Genomic DNA, 22,038 nt, shown 5'->3' with positions numbered 1-22,038 from the left:
TTATATTGCAATGAAATCTTTGGATAACTGCTACAGTTATCCAAAGTGGCCCTTCAGATGTTGTTGGCCAACAACTCCCATCATCCCTGACAATTGGCCATGTACTGGAGCTGATAGGATTTGGATCCAACATCTGGAGGACAACACTTTCCTCACCTTTCTGCTACACACTGGTTTGCAGCTCTTGCTCAATGTAAATATATAGGGGTGAATCCAATGGCATCATTCCACTGATGGAAGCAGTTCCATTAGGGGAACTGGGAGGAGGGCTATTGCCTCCCACCCACAATCTCCTGTGTGCCTACTAAAAAGCTGGGAAACCCTCCAGAGCGGATTTTACGGTGACATAGAGGGCTGTAGGGGGGAGAAAAGATGACAAAAATCCCATCACACTAGCAGATGTCAGCTAGTGTAATGTTGGATTTAATCCAATGCTACCAGTACCAAACCATGGCTTTGCAATCAGGAGCACTCGGTGGGCTGGCTTACTAACAATAATTAATGCAAATTACAATGCAAATATAATGCTAACCATAATTTTCTCCCAAACTGAAAGGAAGAGGGGAACGACATGCAAGAGAAGAAGAGGGTAGGGCAGGAGGGCAAAAGGCAACAGTCTGATCCCAACTGCCAAATCGTGGCTTGGCAATTGGGCAGAATTATGTCTAAAACAAGCCTACATGTTTATTTACATGAAAGTTGCAATCCTGTACACCACAGTGGGCAACCTGCAGCCCTAGATCCACATGTGGCCCTCAGCCAAATTTCATGTGGCCCTTGGCATAATTTCCAAAACCCTGTGCAAGCAATCAGTTCAGACATCTGGCAACACTGATCTGGCACCACTGGCTTTGGCTCTATCCAGCACCAGCATGTGTCCTCCAACAGATTACCCTCAAGGGAATGCAGTCCTCAACAGAAAAACAGTTTCCCTCCCTTTCTGTGCACAATTAGGTTATTTAAATTTCATTGGCTTCAATGGAATTTGAGCAACCTAAGTATGTGTGGGATTGCAGACTAAATATCTTGAGGGGTTTTGGAGTAAAAATCAGCCATTATCCCATAAAATACTGTAACATATTCTGATTGGAGATGCTACATATTTTTATTAATAAAAGTAATTTAAAATTTAATGTTGCTTGACTTGATTAGTTTAGCAGTTTCATTTGTTTATATTTTTTCTGAATTAATATTTCTCTCAAAGCAACATTTCCAGAGGGAACCACCTACAGATTCTACTTTGCACCTGCAATCAATTGAGGATTCAGTAATTGATTGGACCACTTGAGAGGATATGGACAGGTCAGTTAGAATATAAGATTCATAACCAGATCTTTTAGGTCAGCAAAATGTCAGAATGTGGTATAAAAGTCAGATGGAATGAAAAACGTATGGGATGAGGCTAGTTATCCTCCAAGGCCCCCTGTTAAGAGCTCACTTGTCAATAATATTGCAGATTCTTGTGTAAAAACCAAATGTATACAGTCTGAAAAGCAAATACAAACATACACATTGTCTCATAAGTTGTGGCATTCACTGTTACTGCATATATGTCTGCTAGCTGCCTGTCCAAGGAAATGGACAAGTGACCCTCCCCAATGACAGCACTTTGTAAGTTTTTTTCAGTAACATACAAGGCCTATTCTTCAGTTTGGGTAGCTTGCAAAAGGTGGGACTGTATATCCATGCAAATATGCTCATAGAGAGCCTCTTTGAAAGCTCTAGTTAGACTACTGCTAAAAAACATTTAGGAGTTTGTGTTTCTCTGATCAGATAGATCATCAGATAGATTGGATTTTTTCCCCCACCTTCTCCTAAGTAATTTTGCAGACTGCTTAGAGGCAATTCTTACGGGCTCAAGGGATATTGTAGCTGCTACAAGTATCTAATTACTTCTTTTACCTCAGGCAAAATTCCCTAAACCAGCCTCCACCCCAGCCAAATACACTTTCAACCAGGCCAGCTCTTAGGCAAGGTCTTCCTCTGACACCAAAGCTCCTCCTTTTGTGCTACTGGCTGCTTCGGGTTTTTACTGCCTGCTTAAGTAACCAGAGCCACCTGCTCCCTTTTCCTGATCTTCACCACCCACATGTGGTTATCTCACAGAGAAGGAATAGCTTAGCCATTCACTTTCTCCTCGGCTTTCTCCTAGTCGTTTTATAACACCACCCACCCACCAAAAGACCTTCTCCCTCTCAGACTACCACAGAATGGCTCTCTCAGCTATCATACCTTAACTGTTACTTCCCAACCACTCTTTTCCACGTAGCTAGAATCCCCAGCCAATCAGAATCAAATTTACCTGATCCGGGCCCCATCTAACAATATTCAAAGCAAGTGTCTCCCCCCATCCCCAGCTTCAAAATATCTCTAAGCAACTACTACACAAGCCTTTGACAGTAACAAAACAAGGCCTCGTAAATGTTACATAACAAGTTATATACGGGGCATTTCTTCACAATGTCTATTCAGAGGTAAGTCCCGTTGAGTTCAATGCAGATTACTTCAATGTAAGTGGGCATAAGATTGCAGCCTCAATGACTCATAACGTGTGGTATAACTTAGCCATGTCCTGACTTCATAATGCTGTCTGTTTTTCTGCCCACATTCCATGTGTGGGCAGGGAAACACATAACATAGCCGGCTACTGTTGGCAGGGAAATGCACAACATGGTGATATCAGAACACAGGGTATCTTATATTGTAATACGGACTCAAGTTTTCCGGTGATCATGGAGCATTAGCAAGAAACAGCGCCACCCACACAAAAGAGACGTATCAGCAGACTCAGAAACCCAAAAAAGCTTTAGAAAAGAAACATAGGGCCAAATCACCACCACTACCACCACCACCACAAACTGCCCAATAACAACTCAGTGGCACAGAAAATTAAGCAAGTGAAAGGGGGAACCTTAGAGCCAGATGGGAGGAATGGAATGGAGTGGCTGGAACATGGGGAGGAGGAGACACCCAGCTATTTAAAAAAAGGCATAAAGACCTATTTCATTGTCTGGATAGGTAATTTCCTGGTTCACACCGAGAACCAATTTTAAAATGTTCCGAGGGATGGCAGTGAGAGCTGCCCACAGTCATCAATGCAGAAATCAACACTTTTAATATAGTTCAGACTGGGCACAAGAGTGTCCATCGCAGCACAGCAAAAAAAGGGGGAAGGGGGGAGGAATAGATCAAAGAGGCCAATAAAAGCCTGAAGATGCTCAGTGGGCTGGAACTGACTGACTATTGTGGGGGATAGAAAACTGGAAGGGGCACAATGCAACACTTTGTTGCAGGTTCCTACTTGTGTAACTTTTATTATACTTTAGAAAGAGGAGAGAACTTGACATGAGACACCATTTTCAGTGGCAGCCCCAAGTTTTTCATAAAATAAGATTATTATCATTAAAGAGTGTCCTAAGCCAAATGTTGTAACACAAGACAAATAACAAAAATTGCTATGCTGCTATATTAGCACTGAGGAACTACTGAAGCATGATCTCCATTTCCCATTGCTTTATCAGCATGTCTAGTCAGTGATCAAGGATCTTCTATGATTAAATAAAGCAGGGCTTGCCATGCTTGTGCTCTCCTTTTATTACAATTACTTAAAGGTTAACTTGCATGTGCGGCCTTCTCCTGGGTATCATTTAGTATACAATCATTCCAAAAGAAAATACAAATATCCCTGTTGCACAGGGAATATAAATCACAAGTGCTTAGAAAGCTGGGAGTTAACATCTTGCTTTGAGCACTTCTCAGATTTATGGAGTCTTCTGAGGTCACAGTTTTCTGGATCACTGCACAAGCTAGTCTCTCAGTGATTACCAACTTACTTATTGCTCCAGCACTTGCTCATCATGAAAACACTGGAAGAAATGTGCAGCTAGAGCATGCACAGCCAATTTTATGAAGCTCTCACAACCAGTACATGAAGTGATAGGTACACAGAGATCCTGACAGGCAGAAATGTTGGTAATTCACAGCAACTTCCATACAAACATTACCAAAATTTCTCCCCCCTCCCCTCTCACCGCTTCTCTGGTTGGTCAACTAATTATTTCCTCTGTGATAGCAAGCGTTTCAGTGTGACACCCATTACCTAAAGTAATGGAAAATTTGAACCACTGGAGCTGGAATTCTTATAGTAATACAGTCTGGAAATAAAAATGGCCATCTTCATCTTCCCATGTTTGTAGCACCAGTTCCATCTTCCTCTAACTGCCTTTGTTTGGAAAGCTCCACAGCTGACTAATGAAAATAAAATTATGTCAGAAAACAACTGCAACAAATAATGTATCTCCCTGTCTTTTAAACCAAGGGTGCAAAAAGTATACCCTTACTCGAGCCCTGTATAGTGGCCCCTGACATCCCGATGGGGAAAGGGAAAATGCAGGGAGAGAAAATGCTTTAGGAATAGGCTCCATGGTTCCTGTCATAAAAGTCTAATTCCTAGAGTATCTGCCTGTATCCTAAAACACTCCAGGGATGCTCTAGGAATGAGAATTCTGTGGCAGGAACCATAGAGCCTGCTCTTCCCCCTCCCTTTTTTTTTCTTTTTTCAGTAGCAGTGGGGGAAAGTGAAGGGTTAAACCTGTGAGTGAACAGGTATGTGTATATGTGAGTGCATGGGGGGAGAAGTGAATGAATGTGTATGTGACTGAGTTAGTTTGTGTGTCAGAGAATTCCGCCACGGATCTCGGTGAGGCCGAATGCCAGTGCATTCGGCCCCCTGAAATCCGTGGCGGAACGAAGCCCCCGCCCCCCCAACCCATGAAAGGTGCGCAAAACGGAGCACTTACCTGCTGTCGTCTGCGCTGACTTGTAAATGGAGGCCGCGCTGCGGCCGCCATTCACTTCTTCATCATAGCTGTGATAGGCTACGTAAATACTTACGTAGCCTATTACGGCAAGCCAAAAAAAAAACAACAACAGCGTACGCAAATGGCGGCGGCTATGGCAGCCGCCATTTGCATTCCCTTTTTACACTGTTTTAGCCTACGTAAATATTTATGTAAGCTATTACAGCGAAAAAAAGGGGAACGCAAATAGCGTAGTGAGTGCTATTTCTGTTCCTTTTTTTCGCCGTATTAGCTTACGTAAATATTTACGTAGCTTAAAACGGCGGGGGGGGGAAGGAACGCAAATAGCACCCACTACGCTCTTTGCGTTCCCCTTTTTTTCACCGTAATAGCTTACGTAAATATTTACGTAGGCTAAAACAGCGAAAAAAAGGGAATGCAAATGGCGGCCACCGTAGCTGCCGCCACTTGCGTACACTGTTCTTTTTTCCCTGCAGGCTGCCCAGCGGCCGGATGTCCGGCTGTGGGCGGCCCTAGCCGGCGGCTCTGTGGAATCTCCGCAGAGCGGAGCTGGCCAGATTAGGATTTCGGGGGGAGGTGTGGAGCACCTCCCGCCCCACCACAAATCACCCCGTCGAAAAGGTACGTGATTTTCGTACATCCCTAGTCAGAGAAGAAAACACTGGTCACTGGCAGATTACCTCCAAAGGAATGCAGCACAAGTTGCCCACCCCTGTCTTAAACTGAAGGTTTTATAATATTAGAATGTCCACAAGACAAGCACAATGCTAATGAATGTGTGGTGTGCGTGCATGTGAGCTGTATGTGAAAGTGTATGAGTGTATGCATATGCATGCATATATGTGGCCCCCACCACTGCCCTTCGGCAGAAAAAGTTGTGCACCCTGCTTTAAATCCCAGTGCTTCATATTAAGTGAGGTGCCTTGCCTTGAACCAATTTCCAAGTGAGCTCCATTGCTTTGAACCAATTTTCTGAAACTCTTGGTAGCCTGAAAAAGTTTGATATAGCAATTCTCAACTGCGGGGACTAATAAGCTACTCATCATCTACAAAAACAGGCTACTTCCAATCCAAACTCAGCTTCCTGCTTATGTACATGACAACTGTGCCTGAAGAAATACTCAATCTACTCACTCACCTTTGTATGGTAGTCCACAATGATCATTCATTTAAACTCTCATAATACGTTTTCCATTAACATTGTCTAATCATGAGACTACAGGGTGCTTGAAGTACTTCATACCTCTTCTTAAGCACCTTACAAGTATCATCACTTTTTACTAACCAGGCATTAAATGAAAACACTTAAAGCTATACTAACTTCCACATTAAGTTCCTCGGAAATCACTGCTTTAGATTTCACATCTCTTGCAACACTGAGTAGAATGCCGCTAACACACACCATCTAACACTTTCTATTAAGTTAATGCATTTGAGGTGCAATCCACATCCTAGTTAAATTAATGGCAAATCAACGGCTTATTTTGACAGGTCTGGATTGCACTCTATGCAGCTTGGCCTCTTCTTAGTTGTTTTTTGGAACAATCTTGAGTTGGTCTTTCCAGAGATTAGGTGAGGATATCACCAGACCACAAGCTAATTATGAAGAGTGGCTAGAACAGCAATTTAAATCATCATCAAAGCTAGCTTAGCTCATAAGAATTTCATGACTACTAGTTTGCTTTCATGACCAAAGCCATTAATGTCCAGTTTTCCACTTCAATCCTGCTTCATTTAATGATGAATTTTACTTCAAATAATTTATTAAAATATTTTCTCACTTTCTTGTATAAGCATAAATCTATCAATTCCTTCTTTCTTTGGAACATTTTATACTGCTTTTATTTTAAAAGAGAAGTTTTATTATTTCTATCTGTGTTTCTTCATTTTTCTGAAACATACCAATATGAAATAATATATTTTAAAGAAGTTTTCATTCATTGGAAAGAGAATCACCAAATGAATTCAGAATTTTAACATTGTAGTCCTATACATGAACACCCAAAATTCAATCCAATTGAATTCAATACAGCTTACTCCCAGGTAAGTAGGTATAGTTATGCATGTTAATCAGAAAAAAGTCCTACAATTCCTAGCATTCCTCAGCCAGCCATTTTTCTGTGTAAACATGCATAGGCTTGCACCCTGAGAGTAGGAAAGAATACACAAGTTCACATGCTTAGTATAAGTCTACATTTTAATACACTTATTCCTGTATTCTAGTGGTGATGAACCAATTCCAGCTATTCAAACCCCAAGTCACTCATAATTCAATAAAAAGTAAACGGAATCTTTCTGTACATTAAAACGTGTGGGGTTTGTTTGTTTGTTTGTTTTAAACAAAAGCCCTACAGACAAGAAAAAAACAGTGGAATAGATATTGTGGTATAGAAGATAACTGGAGGATTATCAATCCAGCCTGGTATAATTCTTTAAAATAATCATACTAATAATACACAGAATGGTACCCTATGATCTAAACAAAATTTTAACAAGTTTTAAAGGGTGAGTGAGTTTAAACATTTAAAAATATGTTTTTAAACAGCCACCAACCAGCCTAAAAGTCTGTATTCATGAGTGACAGAAACTTAATTTTATTATAATGTATCACTTGTCTCTCACTTAGAGCAGAACAATGCTAAATTGAGCGGTGGGAATGGAATGGTGGATGATCTGCTACTTGCAAAGTCCTGCCAGCTCATACTAGCCAGGGCAGAAGGTGGTGGGGCAGGGTTTGCCAGAGAGTTCTCCTGCAGTGCTTTTTTTTCCTGTTCCCCCTCCCTTTCCCATTGGTTTCAACTGAAAGGAAATTACTTACACAAGTCCCAACCTGGTGTAGGTAACAGGCCTCTCGCAAGAATGGAATCAGAGAAATTAGTGCCACTTGTGACCTGTCCCCAGAACACAGTGGGAAGGTATGCACGATTACCATAGCCCACCATGGCTTATTTAAGTCATGGTGGGTTGCGAAGTATACCAACAGCCATTGTAAATATTCAAGTGGTGGCAGGCAGGCACCACAACTTATTGAGGGTTCACACAACACAATAACCCACACTCAATGGTTGAGTATAGGTTGTCATTGAACCACGGCTTGTTGTTGAAACCGCACTAACAAACCATGGCTTGTTAACCATGAACAAACCATGAAGAGAACCCATGGTTTGTCAGTGGGTAGTGAACTGTGTGTTGTTTATGGTTAACAAACCATGGTTTGTTAGTGCAACTGGGTTGAGACAACATGATAACCCACATTTCACAACAACCCATGGCTCAACAACAACCCATACTCAACCTTGAGTGTAAGTTATTGTGTTGTGTGAACCCAGTGTCATGCAAATCCAACACAGGGTGGGTTGTCGGTGTGGTTAACAAACCATCCACAACCCAAAAACAGCCCATTGGTTGTGGGTGGTTTTTTAACCGTAGCAACAACCCACCCTTGCTGGGTTCACAGTTGCAATAAGCCACAGGCCCACAGCAACCGCTCACCGCGGCTTGAATGTTCACAGTAGCCCCATGCACTGCAACTCATCATGGCTTAAATAAGCCATGGTGGGCTGTAGCAATCGTGTGAACCAGGCCACTATTCGGGGGGCTTACAACTGGCACAAACACTACTGGTAGTAGAGCTAGGTCTGTAGAACTTTCCACAGATGTACCAGAGGCTGCCAAGATTTACATGTCCTCCCTGCTAGCAGAGCTCCTCTCCACTGGCAGAATGACACTTTTACCCCCATCCTAATACTCTCCAGCCAGCAGATCTGGGTGTTAGGATTGCTCTTTAACTCTACAAAGCATTTTACATATACATTTATTGTTAGTCTTATAAAAACACACACACTACCATTGTTTTAAAATGTAAAACTGAGGTGCTTAAAAATGCAAATTCACCAGATGCTAACGTTCTCTGTGTACAGAACAATAGAAGACTAAGTACCCAGCTTATATGTAAAAGAGAGTGATTATCATGCCTGCAAACAGAACAGAACTTTACACAGTGTTTTAGAGTCAATATAGCCCACAGAGTGCCTCATAATGCTTGTCAATGATAACTTCCATTTAATTAAAATTATTTTGAATATTACTTCCAAAAGTGCATATGCCAAATAAGTTGTGGCTCCTAAGGCAGAACAAGGAGCACTGCGGCATTCCCCGGGTAGGATAGTTTGTATATTTTCAGTTCTTCCAGATGGCCTCTGTTCTGTGGATGCCCATGAGTAGGCACAGTAGGCACAATGAATAGGACTGAACACATTTCAGGCAAAGGATCTAGCATATCTACCAAATGTACACCATGTCAGCTTTTGCTTAGTACAGCCAATATCAGCAATTCAACAATCTGGAAAGCTGAGGAAATATAAAAGTAGGCGTTTTATGAGACCAGGGCTGGCTACAGTCTTTTTCTGGAGGTTTTCATAGTCAGTAGCACTCCAGACATAAAAGATGTCAATCCCTGTTCACAACCTGACCTTTTCCAACATGGAAAGTGTCCTTTAATACACCCAAATGTGACACGGCAAATACAGGGACAAGCTGTCAGCAAAGTGCCTATGGTGCACATGCTCTCTCTCTCTCTCTCTCTCTCTCTCTCTCTCTCTCTCAACTCATTGCATCAGAGCATTAAAACTTCCCATCTCCTGATTAACTACTCCTTTCCGATGTGAAAGGCACAGTTTAAGTTCTCTTTGCAGAAGACAAACTAAAGGTTTTCAAAATAACATTAAGAATGCTTTAAGAGAGCATTATGAATTAATCCATGAACCATTTTCCTTTGAGGGTCATCGGTACCTCCAATTCTCATTTGCTAGTAGCTTGTAATAGGTTCAGTAGCTTATCACTATGTTGCAGAATAATACTGAAATTTTAAAAGTATATCAACAACAGATAACAGAGACCCTCCAATATCAAGACCCACATTTCATTACTCTATAATGTTATAATAACATTTGAGAATTTTGCTGTGCCCAGATTAAGACCTTATTTTAAAGCACTTTATTTTAGCATTTTTTTCAAAACGCAGACAATAAACTTTTTTTATTGCTTTAAGGAAATGTATTACTATGTTTCAACATAATACTGATGTTTCAAAAGGATAGTAACAATAGATGGATAACATCTGCACAGCACTCCTCTTTGTAGCAGAAAGCACCAAGCAAAAACAAAATAAGCCCAAAGCACATATATGAAGACACTGTGAGAACAGACTGAGGAAATTTGCAACACAACATGAAATCTATTTGCAGCTTTCTTTAAATAATCAAAGAATGCTGGTGTGCTATTTTTCAGTGCTATTCGTACATACAAATGTTTATACAATGAGTACATCCATTTGCCAGTGTTTTCAGAACATCTGAAAAACTAATAACATTAAGCAAAAGATTTTGAAGGGATAGACTAACTTCTATTACAGTCCTAAGAGGTGGAGATCACAGTCCACCAGCAATGCATGCAACACCCTTAATACTCGTGGTATATTCTAATCAAAACTGAAGAAGACTTCCTCTCAATAAACAGCGGAACCAAGAACTTATTTCAGCATACATTTTTATTCATGAGGTTTCATAATAAAACATGGACACTAATCATGGTATATATGAATAGACATTTATCGAATTTATACACATTCCCAGTGCATTCCAAGATGGTAGAGCCATCTTACTAAATATACCAACAAAACATATACGAATTTAGGGAGTGAATATACATAGGGTAAAAAAGGCAGGCCTAGCATGGCACTCCTGTCACCACAGCTCTTAATTCTCACTTGTTGAGCAATGCATGCAAACACATGCGTGGGCACACACACACACACACACACACGCAAACACACAATTTCCATTTTAGGGATTTTGCTTTTCTCCTCCATATTCAGATGTCTTCAAAAATGGGAAATGTTTAACAAGAAAAAGCTTGTCTGTTGACTTGATCATAAAAGCGTGTTTGTGTGTAGTTCTGCAAGGGAGGAAAACTAAAGTTCTGAGCCTTATGCATTTCACTGAGAAGCTTACGGAGCAAAATTTACCCTAAAAGCTGCATCTCGCTACAGGCAGACAGGTATTGGATTTCTATTTAAATTCAATAAGCTTTATAAATATTAAGCACCATGATGTCTTCTGTTTATTTTGACATATTAGCCCTAGCAAATGCCCAGGAATAAGACTGTAATGAGAACCAGGAAGGGTCAGTTTGGATGAAGAAGTACTTTGGGGAGTTCACCACAAATAGAAGGGAAAAAATAGCAATTCTTCTACCACGGCATGTTATTGTTCATATGCTGATCCATTGCTCATGAGGCTGACTCGCTCCAAGTCAATTTTATAATCAGAATGCAACTTCACAACACAGTTATACCTAAAATGACATTGCATTGTGAGCCTACTTAATGTCTTTTTATTCTGCCATAACAATATTTTATCATGACTTGTGTGCTGAATTGTACATTCAGTATTGGAATGCTGCAAAAAAGACAAACAGAATGAAAGGCAAACTTTGCATTGCAACAAATATGGATTTGATTTGGGTTAACATTTGCCTCTGTGGTTTAATTGTTCTGTTCTAGTCTTGTAAATAGCAATTCGCATTCTTAATCGGGTGATTAAGAATTGCCTTCAGGTGACCAAATAGGGAAGAGTTTTGAAAACTGGAACAGTTCCTTCTCTCCCCAGCACAATCCCTCCCACACCCCTTTCCAATTGTTAATGTTTCACAAATGACATACGTGGGCAGGTTGACTAGTAAAAATATTTGTGGGCCAGTAACTGTTATGGATCTTATTTGCAAAATTGTTTTATTCAGTGAAGAATCTCATCCTGGGAAACAAAAAGAAAATGGAAAGGTTTTAAAACACTCCTAAGTTATAAGGCAGCAATATCTTTAGTCAAGGGCATTGCTAGGTTCTTAAAAGATCCGGGGCGCAGGCCCATAACACAAATTTGCATATACATACATACACGAGTCTAAGCGCACATCTAATGTGTGTGTGTGTGTGTGTGTGTGGTGTGTGTGCATGTGGTATGCTTGCATGTGTGTATAGATTACATACATACATACATACATACATACATAAGAAGTGTGCACTGACCCCCCACCCCACTTCAACTCAGACCCTGATTCAGCAGTTTGGAGAACATCCTGCTTCTGCTCTGGCCAATTTGTAGTCGGATCACTTCAGCTCAGCACCAAACCTGAGTCAATGTTTGGAAAAATGAATCTTTATGCTTCCTGTTGACTACTGTGGGAAATTAGAAAAAAACTAACTTTTTTCTCTTGGTCAGAACTGGATGATAATTTCAGGCATAGTAGCCCCCTAGAAGGGGATTACACCTGCCCAATGTCAGGAAAATAGGTACAGGGTTTATATGTTAGTTTTCCTTTAAGGGGAACTGCCAATAACTTTTTTATTCCTTGGAAGAATTGGATAAAAATTTCAGGATTCATTGCTCTATCAGAGAAGATCATGTCTGTCAAATTCCAGAACGGTAGCCACAAGAGTTTTTGTGCAAGGGTGGCCTTGACATTTTGAGGCCTCCAAAAGAGGACATATGTTACTTGTGGACCATTGTTCTGAAAATTACAGACAGCCTAGAGGTGTCCAAAAGTAAGAAACCAGCAAAGTTTCAGAAGGATAGGTGCAGCAGTTCATGTGGAAGGGGAGTTCTCCAATTTGGGGAAGGAGTGATTTGCTTTCCCTTCCATTCACCTCTTCCCCAATAGTTTTTTGGTAAATCTGTATGAAAATGCACAGGTCATTAGAGGTGTTCCCCAGGCAAGAAACCTGCAATATTTCTGAAGGATATACATGCATGCAAATTTAGAATGACTAGAATTTATTTACATTTCACCAAAGTTAGCAGCAGGGGAACATGGGTGGGAAGGTGATACAGCACTCATGTCCTCCTTGTGGGTTTTCCCGTGGGCATCTGGTTGGCCACTGTGTGAACAGAATGCTGGACTAGATGGACCTTGGTCTGATGCAGCATGGCTCTTCTTCTGTTCTTAAATATAGAATGGCTCTGAGCATGTGCAGAATGTTTTTCTTTCACCACTGGGCACTTAAGAGTCTCCCTCTACCAATTCTATTCCCCGCCATGCAACCATCCCTCCTCATCCTACCACCTTCCAGCAACTCTTCATAAAAAGATATCTTGTTTCGTGCAACTCCTCTCTACCTCCTCCTTGTTATGCACAAGCTCTCATTGTATCTTCCTCCCCATAACTTCATTTGTGCCAAGACTTCACCAGGATTCAGCCAATTAGGCTGTTTTCAAAATTAGGGCTAAGTTATGGAGAAACTCTGAGCATGGACCAAGTGCCTCTCCCTCACCAATGAAGCTAGAGTTCATGCAAAAAAAAAAACCCAAAGCCACAAATGACAAAACATGCATAGGACTGAGCTGAAAGGGTTGTCAATTCATTAGATGGAATTGGGTAGGCACTGTGTTAAGCCATGCTCACAACTCAGGACTTATTTCTGAGTAAACATGGAGAACATCAAGGTGCAAACCTCCCTGAAAAAGTAATTTGTGCTGGAATCCTATGCACACTTTCCTGAGGGTAAGTCTCATTAAACATAATGGCATTTCTCAGTCAGCATACATAAGATTGCATAAATTAGCAATATTTATCTCCCCATCACTAAAAAAACAAACCAAAAGCTCCTCTATTTTTTAATTAAAGCTTTCTGTTCATAGGAACATAATGAGTTATGTTCATAGGACTTATAATGAGTCAGATCCTAGGCCCATCTAGAGCAGAATTGTTGACACTGACTGGCAGCAGCGGCTCTCCAAAGTTTCAGGTAGGATTCTTTCGTAGCCCGCCCTGGAAATGCTGGGGATTGAACCTGGGACCTTCTGCATGCCAAGTATGTGCTCTGCCACTGAGCTACAGCTCTTCCTATTGCTGGATAATGGCAACTGACAAACAAAACAGTCCCAGATTTGTTTCTCTGCAACCATGTCAACCCAATCTTCTCAAAGACTTGAGTGAGAAGGAGAAAAACCAACCCTCTTGTCTGTTTGTATAAAGTCAAATATAGTTCAGAACTTCTCTTGCCCGCCGAAGACAAGTTTCTTTAAGAATTCCCCAAGATATGCTCTGGGTAGAATAAAGAATAGAAAGAAAGAATGGGAGGGAAGAGGAAAAGAAGAATGGTGATTGGAAATGTGCATGGGGTTGGGGGTAGAGAGAATTCCCTAAGCCAAGTGGCTCCTTTCACAAAGGTGGTACTTCAGAGGAATTTAAGAGGCTGTGAAGGGTTTGTAAGGATTGCACATACTTAAATGAACTTTATGAGATGAGGTGGATGAGGGCTTTTTCTAGCTTTTTTAAAACTGTATAACCTATTTAAAAGCCCCAACAGTTTCACCATCATGACACCACATAGTCCTAACCCTCCCTTTGGGATTATTTGAGTTCTACAACTATTTAGGAGAAATTAAAGTGGAGGGAGAGAAAGAAGTTCGTGGAGGCTGATTGGATCCTTTGCTGTACTGAAGCTACTGAACTTCTGCAGAATCCAAAGGTTCCAGTCTGAGGCAGTAAAATCAGATGCTGTGTGAAATACCAGTATTTCACATGGAGCTCTTTCTTCCCTTCCTTCTCCCTCTTCAAAATTTCATTACAGGCAAGCTCCCAACAGTGAGCATGTAAGAGCAGAAAAGTAGGGGGAGAGAGGTTTTTTGCACCTCAAAAAAAACCTACACCAGAGATTAGGGATAGTGACCTCCTAATGGTCACCTTAAATAACTTCTGATTAGGATCCCTAATCCCCTGGGTGTCTTGACAGCTTTTACTTTTTGTTTCAGACTTTGAGAAAAGGAAACTTTATGCATGGCTAGCGCAAAAGCCACTGGATCTAACTGTCTGAAATTTGGTAGGTTCAGGCAGCTTCACAGGGCCTGCCAGGTCCCCAAATTCTATGAATTTATGTGGAAGCATGAAAAAATTATAGCTCTTTACTTTAACAGATTTTCTTGGAAAAAGCAAATTTTACGTGTGGCTAGCACAAAAGCCACTGGACCTAACTGTGTGAACTTTGGCAGGCTGAGTCATCTCTATAGGGGCTGCCAGGTCCCCAAATTCCATGCACGTATGTGGAAGCACAAAAAACATATAGCTCTTTGCTTTGACACATTTTCTTGAAAATAGCAAACTTTACCTGTGACTAGCACAAAAGCCACTGGACCTAACTGCCTGAAATTTGGCATATTCAGTCAGCTCCATGGGGGCTACCAAGCCTCCAAATTTCATATATTTGTCATACACACTAAAAAAATGTTATGGCCGTTTTTGTTTTCCAATACAAGTCTATGGGAAAATGTAAAAAAAAATGTCAATTAGGACAGCTCAAAAGATCCAGGGCACAGCTCAAAAAACATCCAGGGCTCATGCTTTAATACTAAAGACGCCCCTGTCTTTAGTATTAATTAGAAAGAAAATTGCCTAATTCCCATAGTTGTTGAGAAAAATGAGAAAAGCTACTTTACACATACACAGGGCAAATAATTGTTGCATATGTCTCACAGTTGGCTTTCAGATGCCATGCCATAGGGCCAGCTAACCATATGTCCACTTAGATAATTGCACTGAAACAAATTCAACATGTTTCAGGAAGCCTTTTATTGCTCGGAACTCAGAACTAAGTCCCATTAATTTCAATGGGGATTACTCCCAGGTACAGGACTAAAGTTTTAAGAGTCCATTTGTAATCTTGGAAGTATAGAGGCAGTACTGCTTTGAATCCAAGCTGTCTCCCCAGTGCTGGCATAAGAAATTCCATTCCTCTGGTGCTAAGACTAAGAACTAGCTCTGAACCCTGTGGTGAAACAGTGAAGAGTCACACAAAGGCCTTTGGGGCAAACTGGGCAGGACTGTCACAACCCCTTATGCCCCATGATAAGTCTGCAAAGGCATCCTAAGCAAGTCTTAAGGTGGCTAAGTGCTGTTTCATTTGTTATTTCATCTGTTTATAAATGCTGGTTTTATTTTGTCTGATACTTCGTACGCAGCTTTGGATATTATAGAAATGCAGTTTGATTGTTTTTATGTGAATAAATTTAAAAAATCTTTATGTTTAGAGGCAAGTAGGACAGAGCTGTCCACAAGGCATGTTCAATAATGTCAAGAATGATATATAAAATACAGTATTGTAATAACATGTTCAATGCTAACCTACAGAAATTGTCAACACAGCTTAATAAGTATATAAATAAGATTACCTTTAAAAACAAGATATGATGTATTATTTCTTCTATTTTACTTGAAAATCAATAATCTCACTCTGAAAAGCTATTCTATGTAAAACAACTGGCAATTCAATCAATGCAAGGCAAAACAAAAGGTGATGTTTGCACCCAATCTCTTGTTACAATGCCATTGCTACTTATAAGGCCCTCAACTCCCATGTCAGATCTCCAAGGAATTAAATACAGTGCTATACCCACTCCCTAGTTTTTCTTTCCCTCCTCCCACCCACCCCCACACCACTTCTGTAACCCTTAGGGATTGTTTCACCAGGGATGATGAAGCCTGCTGACAGAGAGGGTGGAACTTCAAAGGTTATCAGAAGGCGGGATTGGTGCAACCCACCATTCTGAACTGTTAACAGGATAACAGCAATGTAAGCATGAACATCAATGACATTCACACGTGGTATTTGCAACTATGTGGGAAGTCCATAATCATGATAATCTATTCTAAATTCTTCTGCTTGATTCTCCAATGGAATAATAATTTAGTACCCTGCCCTCTAAGTATTTCTTGTTTACAACAATAGTAAATTCAGCATTGCATACCAGCCATATATACTGCTGTCCAATATGGGCAATGTGGCTGTTCAGTTTTTCAGCTGCTAATCTAAGGAATGTAAAAAGGATGGCATTGCTCAGCATAATACATCTGATATGAACTAACAAAATGATGAGTCTCAAACTGTAAAAATCTCAGCAAGCATCCTAAACCCAGGATTATTACATTGTATCACTGAAGACAGAAATTACAGGGTTGTTGTTGTTTTTAAATAAATGGCTACTAATTAATAACCACATAATATATTTTGCAAACATTTACTTGTATTTGGTTGGAGGAGGGGAGTTAAATGGTATACATGCAAGGGGTATTTTCCACCACTGTTCTCATAATACACACAATAAATCTAAACTAGAATCACAAACCTGAAATGCTGAGAGCTGACTGAAAATTTACAACAGAATACAATAGATCACACACAGTGAGATCTGTGAATTCCCAAAGTTATTTTAGACAATGACCATCTATAAGGGATTTCACATAGACCCAATCGAGCAAGGATCACAATGTGCCCATATCTGGATGCTAGATGAAGAATTTTGTTTACCTGGCACATCAACAGATTGCCACTCCAGGATTGCCCTTTTGGACTTTCTTGCCTGGTGGTACAAGATAACTGTTCTCATAAATTTCCAAAACTTCCACCAAAGTTCTAACTATTCTTTTTGTATTGATACCAATTAGTTTTCAACTTACTGAAAGAAATATAGACATAAGAGCAACTTCATCATTTTATCTATGTTTGATGACACATATGTATATGGTTGTTTAAACACAAATTCCATGAATATCTGGGAAACTTTTTATAATTCTTATTTTGCAGACAGCCCCAAAATGGCCAGTTTACAACAAAGCTTTTTTGGAATCTGACAATCAGAATCATTTAATGCAATTAATCCTAGGTTTGAGATACCATATAAGTTAATTTAAAGAGTAACAACCATTTATACCACTATAATTAAATCTATGGGTTTTTTCTACATGGAGCCCTTTTTTTTCCACATGCAGCCCTTTTTTTGAAGTTAGACAGTATCAGTACTGGGTTTTGTTGCATGCAGTTTTGCAACCCACAATCCACACCAACTCCCTTTTTCTCAGTGGGCATAGTAGGATTTCGCATCCACACGGGGAGGGGGGGGGGCAGTCCATGACAGAATGTGCCCAGGTGCTGTTTCCCTGTCCCTCCCCCTTGCTCTTCCCATTGCTCTGTACCCCTCCCACAGTACCTTTTTCCATTCTGGGCATGCCTGTTGGTAGTGTAACTTGCCTACACACACTGCTTTTCTTAAAAAAAATGTCTTCCTAGACATGCAGTATTTCAGAATTCCTTAATTTAGAAATATGGAGCACACATGTCTCCCGAATCTGCTAACTTCCTGCTCAGTTTCCTAACAAACATGGCTGCTAGAAAGGGGATCTACTGGCTGGGAGCAGACTAAGCAGATTCCCCTCTCCCTGCTTCGTAAAAAGAAAGCCTCAGTGCCCCGCCTCCCCACCACAACGTTGTTTCACACTTTTTTTTTTCATTTATAGTCCTTGCGCAAGTCTGTTCTCCTGGAATACCACTAACATGTATTTATACTTATAGTTTTAAAAACCAACTACAGAGTTAAGCAGGCGATCTCAGTACTGCATTCCAGGAGTAAAGCAGCAAAGCAAACAAATAACTAAGTGACTGTTAATGCTTTATCAGCTGTGGCACCCCAGCTGTGGAAGGGGTTCCCTAGAGAGGTTCACCTGGCACCTGCGTTGTACTCTTTCCGGTGCCAGGTGAAGAGCTTTTTATTTTTCCAGGAATTTTAGCATTGCAACATTCTAGTCTTTTAGCTTTGCTGTTTTAAATTTGTTACTGTATTTTAAATCTCTGCATTGCTGCTGGGTTTTATGCAGGTTGTACTTTTATATTGTAGTTATATTGTGTATTGTTTTTTATGCTGTACTCGTGGTTTTAATTTTTGTGAACCACCCAGAGAGCTTTGGCTATTGGACGGTATAGAAATATAATAATTAATACATAAATAATGCTGTTTTGAAGAGCCCTGTGGAGATCACACCAGTTTTCTTTTTAAAGGACTGAGCAGATTTCTCTCTCCCCACCCCACCCCCGCCGCTTGGCAACACGTCACTGCTATGTAAAAATAAAGCCTCAGTGCCCCCACCATCACCACCATTGCAAAGCAGTCTCACACTATTTAAAACTTTTAAAGTTTTATTTATAGTCCTTGTGCAAAGCTGTTCCTCCAGAATACCACTAACACCTTTATTTTTATATATATATATATATATATATATATATATATATATATATATTTAAAACCATCAAATCAAACTACAAAGTTAAGCAAGCGATTTCAGTTCTTCACATCTGGAGTAATGCAGCAAAAGAAACAATTAAGTGGCTGCAGGAAGAACTGGAAGGAGCTGCAGGACATGGATCTAGAACAGGAAATACACAGCAAGAAATCAGGAAAGGAGGGGTATCTCGAACATGTCATCCACCTTCCCCAGGGACAACTCCCCCCACCCTGCTTCTATTCCACATTTTACTGTCCACACCATCAAACAAAACGTGCAGCTGTTCTGCTCTTTCATTCCTAATGGATTTTCCACATTACCCAAAAATTTGGGAGAACTGTTGGAAAACACGGGGGCAGATTACAAAAGGACAACAATGATGTCTGGATCACCTGTGAAATATGAGTGAATGAGCTATGGTGATTCCTCAATAAATCCTCATTTGGAAAAGTCCTATATCATCATCACATTTATTTGTATGTCACTTTTCCACAAGATTGTGCTCAAAGCACCTTATAACAGCTTTTCAGGGGGCTGCGGGGGAAAGGAGAATCAGTGAAAATTGACCCACCCTTCTGCCAGCAAGAGCATCTCATGAGCTGAGTAATATTCATGGAATCTGAGGATTCAAGCCAATATCAATATCACTAAACCAACCATAAAAAATAATAGTAATAATCTAATCTAAACCAGCAGTTTCAAACAAAACAGAGGTACTGAATCCTAACACACACAGTGTATATTAAGCCAAACAGATTTCAATTCCACTCTGAAAATGTGTCATGGAGTCCCTAAAGTTACCTACATGAATTGGCTGGCAGCCCCACCTCTCACTCATGGCAGCCCAGTTCTCACTTCATCTCATCCCCACCTCTTAGGTGAAGAGGTACAGACTTTTCAGACTCATCTCCTTAATCCTCTTCAGACTCACATACACAAGCCAAAAAAGAATGGCACCTCATCTTCATGCAACCCGCCTCCGCCACAAAGTGACAACACCCAAAGGAGTGGCTTCCTTTGGTGTTACCCCTTCAGGCAATGGATGGAAGGAACCCAATCAAACTGTTTCCTCTATATTAATGTATTCAGTCTTTTATAGACAACGCATTATCCTATTTGCATATCCAAACCAGGCTCTTTGTCAGATGTAGCTCATGGGTTGCAGTCACTATCTGTAATACGCTCCACATTATCCATGACTGCAAGCCAGGGTTTTCTTGTCCAAAACTGGGCTTTTGCCAAATGTCTTATGCCAAATAATTCTCAAGTCATCTAAGGGAAGCTTAGCCTGTATAGTCATTTCCCCAAATCCCAGGGGTCACTGGCAAATAGACAGAGAGAGAGAAGGAGAGAGAGAAGGAGAGAGAAAGAGAGAGAGGCAGGCAGGCAGGCAAAGTTCAGGACTAATATATTTGCTATTTAATTCTGGGGCAAATTAAGTATCATGCTATTTGTCAGAATGCCTATAATATTTGGAGCTAAATTTAACTTTAAGAACTTTCTTTGTTTAAAGAAGATACATTACATAAACTAGACTGTTAAGTTGGATTCAGTTTCTTTACTTATATGACGTGGCATTTCTCTTCTCTGAAACAACTTCAGTAATAACTATCCATAGTGCAGGGAACCAATGTATATTTCCTACGCATGAAATCAGTTTCTGTTTTCATCTCTGTCCACTTACAGTACCATCCCCTTTTCTATTAAATGTCCTATTAAATGTCTTTGATTCTGCACTTCAATTTTCCATCTACAATTGCTAGTAATAAGACTGATGAATCTCCTCAGCTCCAGCTCTTTCACCTTCTGTCTTTATATTATTTTCTATATGGCTCCTCCTGCAAATCTTTATTCACTGACCCAGTTAGCACATCACAGTAGCAATTCCTGGGTTGTTTAACCCAGGAACTGCCAGGGATAAGCAAACTGTGTGAGCTTTGCACGATCCGTTTCCACTTTTAATCAACAACCCAGGAACGCCCCCGTTCCTGGGTTGTTTTGTGATGTGATAACCCAGAAACACTGGATTGTTTATGGGTTAAACAACTCAGAGTTAGCCCAACAACAAACCATGAGCAATTGTTAACTCTGGGTTGTTTAACCCATAAACAACCCAGAATTTCTGGGTTCGCAGATCACTAAACAACCCACAAAGCAACGACCTTTTAATCAACAACCCAGGAGATGCTGCCATGACACGTGAACTTGTCAGTTATTCATTATAACATCAAGAATATCTTAAATCAAGAAAATTCAGAGGAAAACTCAAAAGCAAAAAGAAGTCAAAACAAACAACAGCCTCAGCCACCAAAGTAAGCAGCATTAGTACAGCCTCACAAACCTGAGATTTTCAGATACTGAACAAAAGAACCCAGACAGACTTGGAAGGCTCCACCCACAGTGCCAGCATAAATTTATCTGACATCCTAGGAAGCAAATGGGTCAGACCAAATGGATGGTAAGAGGGATGGATGACCAGGACATAAACTGACAGCTTTGTAGGAGTGAGCACGTTTCTGGAGGAGAAGGCTATCAGTGGCTACTAGTCCTGATGGCTATGTGCTACCTCCAGTACCAGAAGCAGTGAGCTTATGTAAAACAACTGCTGGGGAACATGGGTGGGAGGGTGCTGTTGTGCTCATGCCCTGCTTGTAGGTTCCTGCTCAACAGCTGGTTAGCCACTGTGTGAACAGAATGCTGGACTAGATGGGCCCTTGGTCTGATCCAGCATGGCTCTTGTTATGTTCTTATCTGTTGTAAGTAATAGGTCCTTTCTCTAACATAACTGGCAATAGTGACCAGAACATCCAGCACATTGGAATATACTCCTTTGCCACATGCAAGGTTGGTACAAGGAGATACTGAGCTAATCTTTGAAATGAATGCAGAGGTTGTTTGCACACCCAATATTCACCCCTACACTGAAAATATAGACAGACCCAGTTTCATACAAATTTTGTGTGCCTTTTGAGGGGAGTGGGGTTTCCAGAGCAATACCTCACACTACAAATGCCTGTGGAAGTCATTTCCAATCAAGTGTCTCTCCAGTAGCCCTCTTGCATATTCAGACAGGAACTCTGAAACATAAGCCTAATGTTCAAAATTATTGATG

The 22,038-nt window shown here is 40.6% G+C and overlaps 1 protein-coding gene across 1 annotated transcript in view; it reads right to left on the bottom strand.

Annotated features, from left to right (window-relative positions):
- Positions 1 to 22,038, bottom strand: part of KCNJ3 (potassium inwardly rectifying channel subfamily J member 3) — a 193,884-nt gene that overhangs the window by 155,044 nt on the left and 16,802 nt on the right. The gene's annotated exons all lie outside the window — the stretch shown is intronic.

This window comes from Heloderma suspectum, chromosome 1 (genome assembly GCF_057233095.1).
Source record: "Heloderma suspectum isolate Gila_16-S chromosome 1, 16-S_ref, whole genome shotgun sequence".
NCBI classification, from domain to species: domain Eukaryota; kingdom Metazoa; phylum Chordata; class Lepidosauria; order Squamata; family Helodermatidae; genus Heloderma; species Heloderma suspectum.
This window is presented reverse-complemented; position numbering and strand designations above follow the sequence as displayed.